This window comes from Tamandua tetradactyla, chromosome 10, assembly GCF_023851605.1.
Source record: "Tamandua tetradactyla isolate mTamTet1 chromosome 10, mTamTet1.pri, whole genome shotgun sequence".
NCBI classification, from domain to species: Eukaryota; Metazoa; Chordata; class Mammalia; order Pilosa; family Myrmecophagidae; genus Tamandua; species Tamandua tetradactyla.
Window position 1 is genome coordinate 58272705 of NC_135336.1, and position 14852 is coordinate 58287556.

The following is a 14852-nucleotide window of genomic DNA, read 5'->3' on the forward strand; positions in this document are numbered from 1 at the left end:
CTGGGAGAAAATACGTATATAGCATATATCTGAGGAAGGATGTGTAGCTACAATTGTATTAGTTAAGGTTCTCTAGAGAAACAGAATCAACAGGGAACACTCGCAAATTTAAAATTTATAAAAGTGTCTCACATGACCGTGGAAACGCAGAGTCCAAAATCTACAGGGCAGGTTGTGAAGCTGACGACTCCGATGGAGGGTCTGGATGAACTCCACAGGAGAGGCTCACCAGCAAAAGCAGGAAGAAGAGCCTGTCTCTTCCTTAAAAGGCTTCCAGTGATTAGATTAAGCATCACTCATTAGAGAAGACACTCCCCTTGGCTGATTTCAAATGGAATCAGCTGTGGATGCAGCTGGCATGATCATGATCTAATTCTATGAAATGTCCTCATTGCAACAGACAGGCCAGCACTTGCCCAACCAAACAGGTACCACCACGTGGCCAAGTTGACACATGAACCTGACCATGACAACAATATATAAGGAACTCTTGAAACTCAACGAGTAAACAACCAATTTAAAAATGGGCAAATGATTTGAACAGACACTTTACCAAAAAAGAAATATGAATGTCAAATAAATAAATGAAAGAACATTCAGCATCATTAATCATTATAAAAAGGTAAATTAAAGCCACAGTGAGCTACCACTATATGCCTATTAACATGCCTAAAATTAAAGACTGACCATACCAAGTGCTGTTGAGCATTTAAGAAACTGGAATTCTCATTTGCTGTAGTTCAGAATGTTAAACTGTATAACCACTCCGTAAAACAGTTTAGCAATTTCTTTAAAAGTTAAATATACATCTACGATGTGGCATTTTATTATTGGTATTCTCCCAAGAGAAAAGAAAGCATATATCCATAGAAAAACTTTAATAAGAATTTCATAGCAACATTATTTTACATAAGCAAAAAAACTGGAAACAATTTAAATGTCCATCTACAGGTTAATTACAAAACAAATCACTGTATATCCATATAATGGAATACTTACAGGAAACTTTTTAAAATGTAAACTAATCTAGAGTGACAGAAAACAGGTAAGTAGCTGCCTAGGGGTGTGGCAGGCAGACAGGTGCCAAGAGAGTGGCATTACAAGGGCAACAAGGAAAGTTTTCGCAATGATGGATATGTCCACCATCTGGATTGTGGTGATGTTTCACGGGTACATACAAATGTCAAAACATCAAATAGTATAATTTGTATATATACTGATTACTGAATATCAATTACACCTAAAAGCTGCTTGAGAGACTTCCGGAGAAGATGGCGGCTTAGTAAGGTGTGTGTGTCTTAGTTCCTCCTTCAGAACAACTACTAAATAACTAGAAACAGTACAGAACAGCTCCCGGAGTCACAACAGAAACAGACACACAGTGTACCCCACTCTGGAATGGCTGGACCGGCTACGAGACTCCGCTGCAGTGAGGTCCCCGAGCGGTGCGTGCTTCACCGGGCCGCGGTGGCGGGCAGCCGAACCCCCTCCCTCCCTCCTTCCTGGGCTGGCTGGGAGCCTCGGATCGGCGGTTCCCTAAGCCACAGCGGCCAGTGGCAGGAGCCCCTCCCACACATGTGGCTTCCCGGGCCAGCTGGGAGCCTCGGATCGGTGGTTCTCCAAGCAGCCGGTGCCTCTTCCCCACAGGCGATTTCCCGGAGGTAAAGGAAAGAGTCTCCAACAGTAGTAGAGACTGAGTCCAACCTAACACCAATAGTGGCATTAATGAGCAACTCTGTCTACCAAAAATAGGCCCTCAGCTCAGGCAAAACTGATCAAGGTGGAAGTTGCCTATTGGGCTAACTGAAAAAGAGGAAAGGGGGCGAAACAGAGCCTTCTACAGCTGTTTCTGCAGAAGCTTGGTTGCCTCTGGGCTCAGCGCTGGGATTACACAGGTTGCGACTGACCCGAACACAGAGGTGGGCTGCTTTCAGGGCTCTCTACCACCTGAACCTTCCCCGTGGGAGGGGTGAAATGCAACTCAGGTGGAATCCCTCTCTCAAGGAATTCAGATCCCAGGACTTCACAATTTGAAGTCATTAAAACCAACCTACAACCTTTCCTCTGTCTCCACCACACACCCAGCAGTGAGAGTCTTCCAAAGTTAAAGGAGCCACAACATCTTTTGCTGGTGGTACCCACAGACAGACAAGCACCACATACTGGGCAGGATAAGAAAAACAGAGCCCAGAGACTTCACAGGAAAGTCTTTCAACCTGGTGGGTCCCACACTCAGGGAAATCTGATTAAATGCCCAGATGCCAGCAAAAAATAACAAATCACACTAGGAAAATTAAAGATATGGCCCAGTCAAAGGAACAAATCAATAGCTCAAATGAGATACAGGAGTTGAAACAACTAATTCTGAATATACGAACAGAAATGGAAAACCTCTTCAAAAACCAAATCAATAAATTGAGGGAGGACATGAAGAAGGCAAAGGATGAACAAAAAGAAGAAATGGAAAGTCTGAAAAAACAAATCACAGAACTTATGGGAATGAAAGACACAGTAGAAGAGATGAAAAAAACAATGGAAACCTACAATGGTAGATTTCAAGAGACAGAGTTTAGAATTAGTGAACTGGAGGATGGGACATCTGAAATCCAAAAAGAAACAGAAAATATAGGGAAAAGAATGGAAAAATTTGAGCAGGGGCTCAGGGAATTGAATGATAATATGAAGCGAAAAATATACGTGTTGTGGGTGTCCCAGAAGGAGAAGGAAAGGGAAAAGGAGGAGAAAAACTAATGGAAGAAATTATCACTGAAAATTTCCCAACTCTTATGAAAGACCTAAAATTACAGATCCAAGAACTGCAGCGCACCCCAAAGAGAATAGATCCAAATAGGCATTCTCCAAGACACTTACTAGTTAGAACGTCAGAGGTCAAAGAGAAAGAGAGGATCGTGAAAGCAGCAAGAGAAAAGCAATCCATCACATACAAGGGAAACCCGATAAGACTATGTGTAGATTTCTCAGCAGAAACCATGGAAGCAAGAAGACAGCGGGATGATATATTTAAATTACCAAAAGAGAAAAACTGCCAACCAAGACTTCTATACCCAGCAAAACTGTCCTTCAAAAATGAGGGTTAAATTAAAACATTTTCAGACAAAAAGTCACTGAGAGAATTTGTGACCAAGAGACCAGCTCTGCAAGAAATACTAAAGGGAGCACTAGAGTCAGATACGAAAAGACAGAAGAGAGAGGTATGGAGAAGAGTGTAGAAAGAAGGAAAATCAGATATGGTATATATAATACAAAAGGCAAAACGGTAGAGGAAAGTATTACCCAAACAGTAATAACACTAAATGTTAATGGACTGAATTCCCCAATCAAAAGACATAGACTGGCAGAATGGATTAAAAAACAGGATCCTCCTATATGCTGTCTACATGAAACACATCTTAGACCCAAAGATGAACATAGGTTGAAAGAGAAAGGTTGGGAAAAGATATTTCATGCAAATAACAACCAGAAAAGAGCAGGAGTAGCTACACTAATATCCAACAAATTAGACTTCAAATGTAAAACAGTTAAAAGAACAAAGAGGGATACTATCTACTAATAAAAGGAACAATTAAACAAGAAGACATAACAATCATAAATATTTACGCACCGAATCAGAATGCCCCAAAATACGTGTAGAATACACTGCAATTACTGAAAAGGGAAATAGACACATCTACCATAATAGTTGGAGACTTCAATTCGCCACTCTCATCAATGGACAGAACATCTGGACAGAGGATCAATAAAGAAACAGAGAATTTGAATATTACAATAAATGAGCTAGATTTAACAGACATTTATAGGACATTACACCCCACAACAGCATGATACACCTTTTTCTCAAGTGCTCATGGATCATTCTCAAAGATAGACCATATGCTGGGTCACAAAGCATGTCTCAACAAATTTAAAAAGATTGAAATCATACACAACAATTTCTCAGATCACAAAGGAATGAAGTTGGAAATCAGTAATAGGCAGGGTGCCAGAAAATTCACAAATACGTGGAGGCTCAACAACACACTCTTAAACAACCAGTGGGTCAAGGAAGAAATTACAAGAGAAATTAGTAAATATCTTGAGGCGAATGAAAATGTAAACACAACATATCAAAGCCTATGGGACGCAGCAAAGGCAGTGCTAAGAAGGAAATTTATTGCCCTAAATGCCTATATCAAAAAAGAAGAAAGGGCAAAAATTCGGGAATTAACTGTCCACTTGGAAGAACTGGAGAAAGAACAGCAAACTAAACCCAAAGCAAGCAAAAGGAAAGAAATAACAAAGATTAGAGCAGAAATAAATGAAATTAAGAACATGAAAACAATAGAGAAAATCAATAAGACCAGAAGTTGGTTCTATGAGAAAATCAACAAGACTGATGGGCCCTTAGCAAGACTGACAAAAAGAAAAAGAGAGAGGACGCAAATAAATAAGATCAGAAATGGAAGAGGAGACATAACCACTGACCTCAAAGAAATAAAGGAGGTAATAACAGGATACTATGAACAACTTTACACTAATAAATACAACAATGTAGATGAAATGGACAAGTTCCTAGAAAGGCATGAACAACCAACTTTGACTCAAGAAGAAATAGATGACCTCAACAAACCAATCACAAGTAAAGAAATTGAATCAGTCATTCAAAAGCTTCCCAAAAAGAAAAATCCAGGACTAGATGGCTTCACATTCTACCAAACATTCCAGAAAGAATTAGTACCAACCCTGCTCAAACTCTTCAAAAAAACTGAGGTGGAGGGAAAGCTACCTAATTCATTCTATGAAGCCAACATCACCCTCATACCAAAACCAGGCAAAGATATTACAAAAAAAGAAAACTACAGACCAATCTCTCTAATGAATATAGATGCAAAAATCCTCAACAAAATTATAGCAAATCAAATCCAGCAATACATTAAAAGAATTATACATCATGACCAAATAGGATTCATCCCAGGTATGCAGGGATGGTTCAACATAAGAAAATCAATTAATGTAATACACCATATCAACAAATCAAAGCAGAAAAATCACATGATCATCTCAATTGATGCAGAGAAGGCATTTGACAAGATTCAACATCCTTTCCTGTTGAAAACACTTCAAAGGATAGGAATACAAGGGAATTTCCTTAAAATGATACAGGAAATATATGAAAAACCCACAGCTAATATCATCCTCAATGGGGAAAAATTGAAAACTTTCCCCCTAAGATCAGGAACAAGACAAGGATGTCCACTATCACCACTATTATTCAACATCATGTTGGAGGTTCTAGCCAGAGCAATTAGACAAGAAAAAGAAATATAAGGCATCAAAATTGGAAAGGAAGAAGTAAAACTATCACTGTTTGCAGACGATATGATACTATACGTCGAAAACCCGGAAAAATCCACAACAAAACTACTAGAGCTAATAAATGAGTACAGCAAAGTAGCAGGTTACAAGATCAACATTCAAAAATCTGTAGTGTTTCTATACACTAGCAATGAACAAGCAGAGGGGGAAATCAGGAAATGAATTCCATTTACAATTGCAACTAAAAGAATAAAATACTTAGGAATAAATTTAACTAAAGAGACAAAAGACCTATACAAAGAAACTACAAAAAACTGTTAAAAGAAATCACAGAAGACCTAAATAGATGGAAGGGCATACCGTGTTCATGGATTGGAAGACTAAATATAGTTAAGATGTCAATTCTACCTAAATCAATTTACAGATTCAACACAATACCAATCAAAATCCCAACAACTTATTTTTCAGAAATAGAAAAACCAATAAGCAAATTTATCTGGAAGGGCAGGGTGCCCCAAATTGCTAAAAGTATCTTGAGGAAAAAAAACGAAGCTGGAGTTCTCACGCTGCCAGACTTTAAGGCATATTATGAAGCCACAGTGGTCAAAACAGCATGGTACTGGCCTAAAGATAGACATATCGACCAATGGAATCGAATAGAGTGCTCAGATATAGACCCTCTCATCTATGGACATTTGATCTTTGATAAGGCAGTCAAGCCAATTCACCTGGGACAGAACAGTCTCTTCAATAAATGGTGCCTAGAGAACTGGATATCCATATGCAAAAGAATGAAAGAGGACCCATATCTCACACCCTATACAAAAGTTAACTCAAAATGGATCAAAGATCTAAACATTAGGTCTAAGACCATAAAACAGTTAGAGGAAAATGTAGGGAGATATCTTATGAAACTTACAATTGGTGGCAGTTTTATGGACCTTAAACCTAAAGCAAGAGCACTGAAGAAGGAAATAAATAAATGGGAGCTCCTCAAAATTAAACACTTTTGTGCATCAAAGAACTTCATCAAGAAAGTAGAAAGACAGCCTACACAATGGGAGACAATATTTGGAAACGACATATCAGATAAAGGTCTAGTATCCAGAATTTATAAAGAGATTGTTCATCTCAACAACAAAAAGACAGCCAACCCAATTACAAAATGGGAAAAAGACTTGAACAGACACCTCTCAGAAGAGGAAATACAAATGGCCAAAAGGCACATGAAGAGATGCTCAATGTCCCTGGCCATTAGAGAAATGCAAATCAAAACCACAATGAGATATCATCTCACACCCACCAGAATGGCCATTATCAACAAAACAAAAAATGACAAGTGCTGGAGAGGATGTGGAGAAAGAGGCACACTTATCCACTGTTGGTGGGAATGTCAAATGGTGCAACCACTGTGGAAGGCAGTTTGGCGGTTCCTCAAAAAGCTGAATATAGAATTGCCATACGACCCAGCAATACCATTGCTAGGTATCTACTCAAAGGACTTAAGGGCAAAGACACAAACGGACATTTGCACACCAATGTTTATAGCAGCGTTATTTACAATTGCAAAGAGATGGAAACAGCCAAAATGTCCATCAACAGATGAGTGGCTAAACAAACTGTGGTATATACATATGATGGAATATTATGCAGCTTTAAGACAGAATAAACTTATGAAGCATGTAATAACACGGATGGACCTAGAGAACATTATGCTGAGTGAGACTAGCCCAAAACTAAAGGACAAATACTGTATGGTCCCACTGATGTGAACCGACATTAGAGAATAAACTTGGAATATGTCATTGGTAACAGAGACCATCAGGAGTTAGAAATAGGGTAAGATAATGGGTAATTGGAGCTGAAGGGATACAGACTGTGCAACAGGACTGGATACAAAAACTCAAAAATGGACAGCACAATACTACCTAATTGGAATGTAATTATGTTAAAACACTGAATGAAGCTGCATCTGAGGTATAGTTTTTTTTTGTATGTTTTTTTTCTGTTTTTTAATATATTTTTTGTATTTTTATTTTTATTTTTTTCTCTATAGTATCATTTTATTTCCTTTTCTGTTGTCTTGCTATTTCTTTTTCTAAATCGATGAAAATGTACTAAGAAATAATGATCATACATCTATGTGATGATATTAAGAATCACTGATTGCATATGTAGAATGGAATGATTTCTAAATGTTGTGTTAGTTAATTTTTTTAATAAATAAAAAATAAAAATAAAAAAAAGCTACTTGAAGTAAGTCAATCAAGCTAACAAATTACTAACAATATGTTTTACCATCTTACTTTGACAGCTACAGTTTTTGTTTGTTCATTTGTGTTTTGCATGGGCAGGCATGGGGCCACTGTTGCACCTCCCAACAAATACAGTTTTATAATGACCTGAATGGCAGGTTAATTTAGAATTCCCAGACTCCTTGGAGTTCCTACCAACATACCTCTCCACCTTTATGACAGCAAATTTATGGCTACTCATCTCCCCCATGCCCAGGGGTGACGTTCCAGCAACCCATGACCTCAGAACCACAAATTCAGGGAAGAAGGCTGGGTCCAGAATTCTCACATCCTGCAGGAGGGTGTGAGAATTTAGATTTCCCTTGACTTCAACACAGATGTGGCCAATAGTCTAGAGGGACTCACTTTAAAATGAAGACCAGGGAAGGGTCCTATTTGCCTGGGTCAAAGAGGAATACCTCAGAAATAAATAAATAAATAATAACCCTTTATCTATAGCCAAACTTCTCGAAATTATAGTCTGCACTCACTCATGCTACTTTCTTACAGTGACCATACTCCCTCATTTCTCTCTTAGAATCCGGCCTTAACCTCCCCCAATCTATCAAAATCACCCCATGCAAATTAACAATGATCTCTTCATGCTCAAATAAAATAGAGACTCTTAAGACATTATCTTACTCTGCACTTCTGCCAGGTTTCATAGTGTTGAATATCCCCATTCACATTCTCCCCTACCTTGGCATTCATGGTCGCCAAGTTTCCTGGTTCCTGTCTTTCTTCTCCTCCCTGGCCTAATTCTTCCCAAGAACACTTCACTTCATGAGGCCAGCTGAATGTTAGTGATGCATGTGTTTCCGTTCCCAGCCCTGACATCATCAATAGACCCCTCATTGTGACGTCACACATCCATGATTTCAGTTATGATCCACATACTATACATCCACATTTCCCACCTGGAAGACTTCAGTCACAGCTTTACATATCTGTTTCCAATCTTGTGTCTTCCTCTAAACCATCTTCCATTTTTCTGCTTTAATGATCTTTCTAAAAATGTCAATTTGATCTTGAAACCTTTAATGCTTCTCCAATCTGAGGTGATCACCTCTTCTTAGTCATGGTTGGTATGTCCTTTTTTCCTTCAATTCTTGCCTACTTTCTTAAATTCACTCTTGCCACTCACTTGTGCTTTATGCATAACAATTCCACATCTAACACATTCACCCATGCCTCTGCCTGAAATGTCTGCTTCTCATTTACCTACCACAACTCTTCAAATTTCAGGACTTTTTTAGTGTTCAGCACTACTTCTCCTATGAAGCTTAACACACAAGCACTCCCAATACCATACCACATGCAGATTTATAAAATAATAACCATAACTGCAATAGCTTTCATTGAGTACTTATTATGAAGCTTATCTAATTATTCCAATCACCTTTTAGTAGAGATTACTATTATCCATATTCTGTGATATGGCATGTGAGACTTAGAGTGTTTAATGACTTAGAGCTAAAAATAGCAGAATCAATATTTCAACCCAGAGTTACTCCATTCTTAAGCCTGATCTCTTATCAACATCACTAATTTCATTCCCTAGTCCTTCTATCATATGTAAGCATATTTTTATAATAAACTTTCTTAGAATATACTTCAAATACTTTATTATTATCTCTTCTTCACTAAATTAAGAGGGCCTTAAAGCAAAGATTTTGCATGTCATGTAAGCCTAAGTTAAGCTGTGGTAACAACCCCTAAAATCTTAGTAGTTTGATGACACCTTCATCCTATATGTCCAACATTGGCCAGTAGAAAAGCCTTATTTACTGTAATACTCAGGAACCCAGGCTGCCAGAGTTGACATGCTTGACACATACTTCCATGGTAGGGAAATTAGAGCCATACAGAGTCAAGTATAGGCAAGGATCTGTGACAAGCAAGTAACACGGTCATATCTAATGTCCAAGACACAGAGAAAAACAAGTCAATCATACAAGACACCTAAAACAAAGAGAAGAATCTTAATGACTATCATATGATATCTTTTACATTTGTTTCCTCTCCACCCGGCACAATTTCAGTGTAAAGTAGCAGTTGACTAGATAAATGTAAATTTGCTGAATGAATAAATGAATGAACACCTCCAGAATCCAGAGTAATGTGGGGCTAAAGGGCTGAGAAAGAAAGTTTATGCTTAGCTCACCTAAGTCAACATTCGCCAAATAAGAAAGTATGGTGAGGAAGTAGTGTCCATCCAGATACTAATGGACAGTATTTCTCAAGACAGGAGGTAGAGAAGTTTATCATTTTCTTAGAAAACAAGTGACATAGGATTTCTTCACAGAAACCTAAGGAGAAGAAATTATCCTGATGTAGTGTACTAGTTTGGTAAAATTTATTAGAATTGGTTCTTTGGGTGTGTGTGCTGCTTTGAAACTGTTATGTACCCCAGAAAAGCCATGTTCTTCAATGCTAATCTACACTTGTGGGGGCAGACCTAATGTTTAGGATGAACCTTTCGGTAAAACTGTGGGTGTGACCTTTTGATTAGATGGAGACTTGACTCCACCCACTCGAGGTTGGTCTTGATTAGTTTATTGGAGTCCTTGAAAGAGTTCACAGAAAGAGAGATCAGAGCCAACACAGGCACAGATGTTTGGAAATGCAGAAGCCCCAGGTGACACCAGGAACTGAGAAAGTCTACAGAGCCTAGACAGAAACCAGAGCCCAGCAGATATTGCCATGTGCCTTTCCATGAGATGTGAAGCAAGGTAGAACCTGGAGAGAGCTAAGGGAAGCTAAGAGAAGAAATCCATACTTACCTCAGAGAAGCTAAGAAAGGAGCAACAGATGCTGGCCATGTGGCTTCCCATGTAACAGAAGAAATCTGGGCACTTTCTGATCATTTCTTCAAAGTCTAGGAATCTTTCTGCGGATGTGTTAATTTGGACATTTTTATGGCCTTAAGACTGTTAACGTGTAACTTAATAAATCCCCTTTATAAAAGCTATTCCATTTCTGGTATATTGCAGTCTAACAGCATTAGCAAACTAAAAGAACGTGTTTCTAAATTTCTGGACTAAGTTTAGGATAAATTAGTCCTCTACAAAAGTCCAGGCTTCAATATGGTATTGAGTAAAAGGAAAACATTGGCTGACAGGAGACCTATGAAAATTTAAATTATCCTCTAAATACCTGTGGAACTTGAGAGGGTTACTTACTCTCTTAGTACCACTATTCATTTACACTATTCATTTGCAAAGAATTAGATTAGATAATCTCTAAAATCTCCTTCAGAGTCAAAATTCTTTATTCCTAATTGTCTAATTTTCAAGTATAAAATGGTTTTTATCAGTGTTAAACAAAAAGAAAAACCCTCAAATACATATTCCAAGTGCCCGTACAATCCTTTTATTATAATTTATATGTTCAATTATAGATAAATTCCTTTTTTCCACAATGATGTCTCAAAAAGAGTAAGTTTAAAATTAATCCTTTCAAAGAGTGCTTTTTCAATTCCTTTGTCTTGAATACAGGAATTGTATTCAAGACATGGATAATATTGTAAGAATTGAGTCACATTAGCCCAAAATTGCCTTCATCAGCATCAATGTTAGTTTTATGTGTGTGTATACTGAAAAAGTAAAAACATATATAATTATAGAAAATTAATATATATTTAATAACTCTGTGGAGTCTGTCCATGCAATTCCAAGAGTTGGATATTGTGGTTAACAAATATGTATCATTTTTAAAGGAAATACAATAATGGTTATATTGTGGAATAACAAATGCCTTATATTTTAGCTTCCTAAGATACTTAGAGCAAATACTATGAAATGAGTCAGATAAAACAATGGGAGTTTCTTCACTTTTGGTTTTAAGACTGGGAAAATGTACAAATCAAGACATCATTTAGGAAATGCTTTCTCATAGAAGACCAGCTGCTGGCAATCCTTGGCTCCTCTGTCGCATGGCAAGACACATGGCGGTGCCTGCTGGTATCTCCCTTCTCTTCCAGGTTTCACTGATTCCAGTTTTTTGCTCCCATGGCTTTCTCTCCCTATGAATTTCATTCTCTTATAAAGGACTCCAGTAGAAGGATTAAGACCCATTCTGATTGATTGGGACACACCTTAACTGAAATAATCTTATCAAAATTTCCTACTTACAATAGGTATATACACATTACTACTTACAATCAAAAGTTCCTACTTACAATAGGTATACACACATAGGAATGGATTAATTTTAACAGCGTGTTTTTCTGGAGTGCATACAGCTTCAAACAACCTTTCTCCTCCCTCTAGATCCCAGAAAACACATGTATTTTCCATGTGCAAAATAAATTCATTCCATCACAATATCCCAAAAACCTCAAGTCATTTCAGAAATAATGCATAGTACAAAGTCTCATCAAAATTAGTTACGGGTGTGGCCTGTCCTAAGGCACTATTCCTTTTCATCTGTCGACCTATGAAACCTTGGGAGCAAGTTGCCTGCTTCGGATATAGAATGGAGGGATAAGCATAGGATAAACATTTCTATTTCCATAGGGAGAAATGGAAGGAAAACAGGGGTCACAAGTCCCAAACAATTCTGAAACACTGCAGGGAATATTTCATTAGATTTCAAAAGTCTGAGAGTCATCTATGGAATGATGTTTTGTCCTTCAGGACTGATGGAGCAGCAGCCCCACCTTTTCCAAATGTTTGCACAATTGCCACTCTCTGCAAAAAGGTGAAGGCTCTACCCTCTCGAAGCATCAGGGTGGTGGGCCAGGCTCTCTGAAATCCCTGGGGCACAGGCTTCATTCTCTCAGAACACCAGGGTGCAGCTACACTCGCCACATAGGCTCTACCCTTTCCAAGCACTGGGGCAGCAGCACTGTTCCTGAACAATGGGGCAGAAGGCCCACCCTCTCCAAACACAGGGGCAGATTTACTCTTTCCACACAAATTGGTGGTTCCAACCTGATCCAAGAAAATGCCTTTGGTCCAGACCTCAGCTTCCACAGCTTTGTGTTTGAAGTGGTTTCCTCTTCAATTTGTCCCTTCTCTGTCCTTCTTAGTTCTGACTAGCAGAGGTTCCATTCATATAAATTATGCAAGGAACTTGCATGTAGTGACACAGGAATCCAGAATGTCAGAGAAAGGAGTTTTGCATAGATCCTTCCTGGATAATTGCATTTCCAATCCTGACTTCCACAGAAATTGCTGACTGGTTCCATGTTGTCTTAAACACTCACATGGAACACTATTCTCTGGGGCTCACTCTCAGGAAGCTCAGAATTTTCCAAACAATCAATTTCTGCTTTGTTTGTGCCTAGGATTTCAGTTCTCAGCTTATCCTTTTCCACTTCCATTTTACTATAAGCTACAGGGAGTAACCAGGCTGCACTCTCCACACTTAGTTTGGAAATCTCTTCAGCCAAATATCCAAGTTAGTCTCTCTCAAGTTCTACTTCCTCCTCTGACATCAGAACTCAATTTTGCCAAGGTCTTGCCATTTTGAAACTAGGATCACTTTTCTTCCAGTTTCTAATAATACATTCATCTTTCTAAGTCCTCATTGGCAGACTACCAACTGTCTCTTCAAAGCCATCTAGGCCTTTTCTCTCAAGTTTCTTACAATTCTTCCATCTTCTACTCATTACCCAATTGCAAAGCTGTTTCCACATTTTTTATATTTGCAATAGAAGCACCCTATTCTCTTGCTACCAAAATCTGTTTTAGTTTCATGAGCTGTTCAAGCAAATACCATAAAATGGGCCAAGTTAAACAATGGAATAGGTGTGCCTTCGTTTTGAAATCTATACCTCTTCATTCTTTCACTTGGTGTCCTCTATGGTTTCTTAATGTTTATTATGGTTTTTTGTTTTAATTCATCTCTCAGAGGTGAAAGATCTTTGAAGGAGCCTGTTTGCTAAGTCTTAAAACATCTGGTGTCTACTATAGCTACTATAGCTCTGTGAAGTTTACATTTCTTTCCTCTTCTCAAATTTAATGCACTTGTTCTTTATGAATGTGGAAATAAAATAAAATATTCATTACCCTAATCTTCTGTTTTTCACCTTTCATCTTTATACCTCTTGCCCCATCCCAATAAACAAGAAGGCAGCTCTAACAATGAATCCCTCAGAGAATTCATGTTAATTAATCAACCAATTTATATTCATAAGGAGTCATTATATCAATAAGATATTACTTCACAAGGAGAATAAGATCTATATGAGGAGCCAAAGCCAGCTTGAAGAGCAATTAAGGCATGAACCAAAGTTGAAATAATTCAGAAAGAGAGAAAAGTGTAAAGAAAAGATGGCATCATGGAGAATCTGGCCTTTCAAGAAAGAGGTATATTTTAGTGAGAACAGGACAGCTACCTACCCTAAACTGGAGAAAAAGCACAGAGGTGAGGATCAAGACATGTTGGAATGCAGTGAACAACCCTGACTGGATAAAGTTGTGCCTACTTGCTGCAAGTTAAGGCACTTCCTGAGAAGAGCATCATTTCACCCTTTTAATGAGGAGTAGTGAGGACTAATAGAAAGGTCTATAGAGACTGTGAATGGTCCTGTAGACCTGACTAAAATGTCTGGCCTCCTGTAATGGACATCTTGAATCTATTCCAATATTTTAAGAAGGGGTGTGCAACAGTAAAATTATTAATTTTACATTAGATTGGCAACCAATTGAAGAATCGTAAGGAAAGAGGAGAGAATGAGTCAAAAAAGCAGTTAGAAATCAATTGTAATAATCTGGGTATGAGGGAATGGGTCCAGGATTAGGACATGAGGATAACAGAGGAGAGACAATGTGTCTGGAAAAAATGGGAACAATTGGTGATGTATTGGGTCATGGGGATGGAAAAGCAAGAGGAGCTGAAGACCTGCCGAGGCATGAAAGCACTGAGGCATCACTGACAGAAATGGAAGCGTTGGATTAGGTCTCACAACACAGATGCATGCATATCTGCATTCTTCTGGCAACCTTCTCGTCCTCTAAGTAGTTGCCCGAAAGTCAAAAAAGGGCTTTGTTGTACTCAGAAATGGTATGAAAAAAAAAAAGTTTTCTGACCACACATTATTGAGAGTCTCTACACAAAAGTATAAAATAGGGTTTTCCTGAAAACTCAAATGGTACTTTCCAGTACTGAGAGCTGAATATTCCCAGCACTTCTTAGATTTATCTGTGAAGTCACAAGTTACAATTTTTATCTTATTTAGAATGACATTAATAAGATCTTATGGTTCTAAGGATTGTTTTCACTTAACTTGGAATAAAA

At 38.1% G+C, this 14852-nt stretch overlaps 1 protein-coding gene across 20 annotated transcripts in view; it reads right to left on the minus strand.

The window, feature by feature from the left end:
* CSNK2A2IP (casein kinase 2 subunit alpha' interacting protein) overlaps positions 1 to 14852 on the minus strand; it is a 287809-nt gene that overhangs the window by 258625 nt on the left and 14332 nt on the right. For 10 of the 20 annotated variants that reach the window (XR_013158580.1, XR_013158583.1, XR_013158578.1 and 7 more), the window contains exon 1: positions 8307 to 8432. The exons of 8 other annotated variants lie outside the window; for them this stretch is intronic. The gene's annotated coding sequence lies outside the window, so the exon portion shown is untranslated. Of the gene's footprint in view, positions 1 to 8249; positions 8433 to 14852 lie in introns of those variants that run through there. 2 more of the 20 variants (XM_077118684.1, XM_077118674.1) reach the window with 1 other exon arrangement.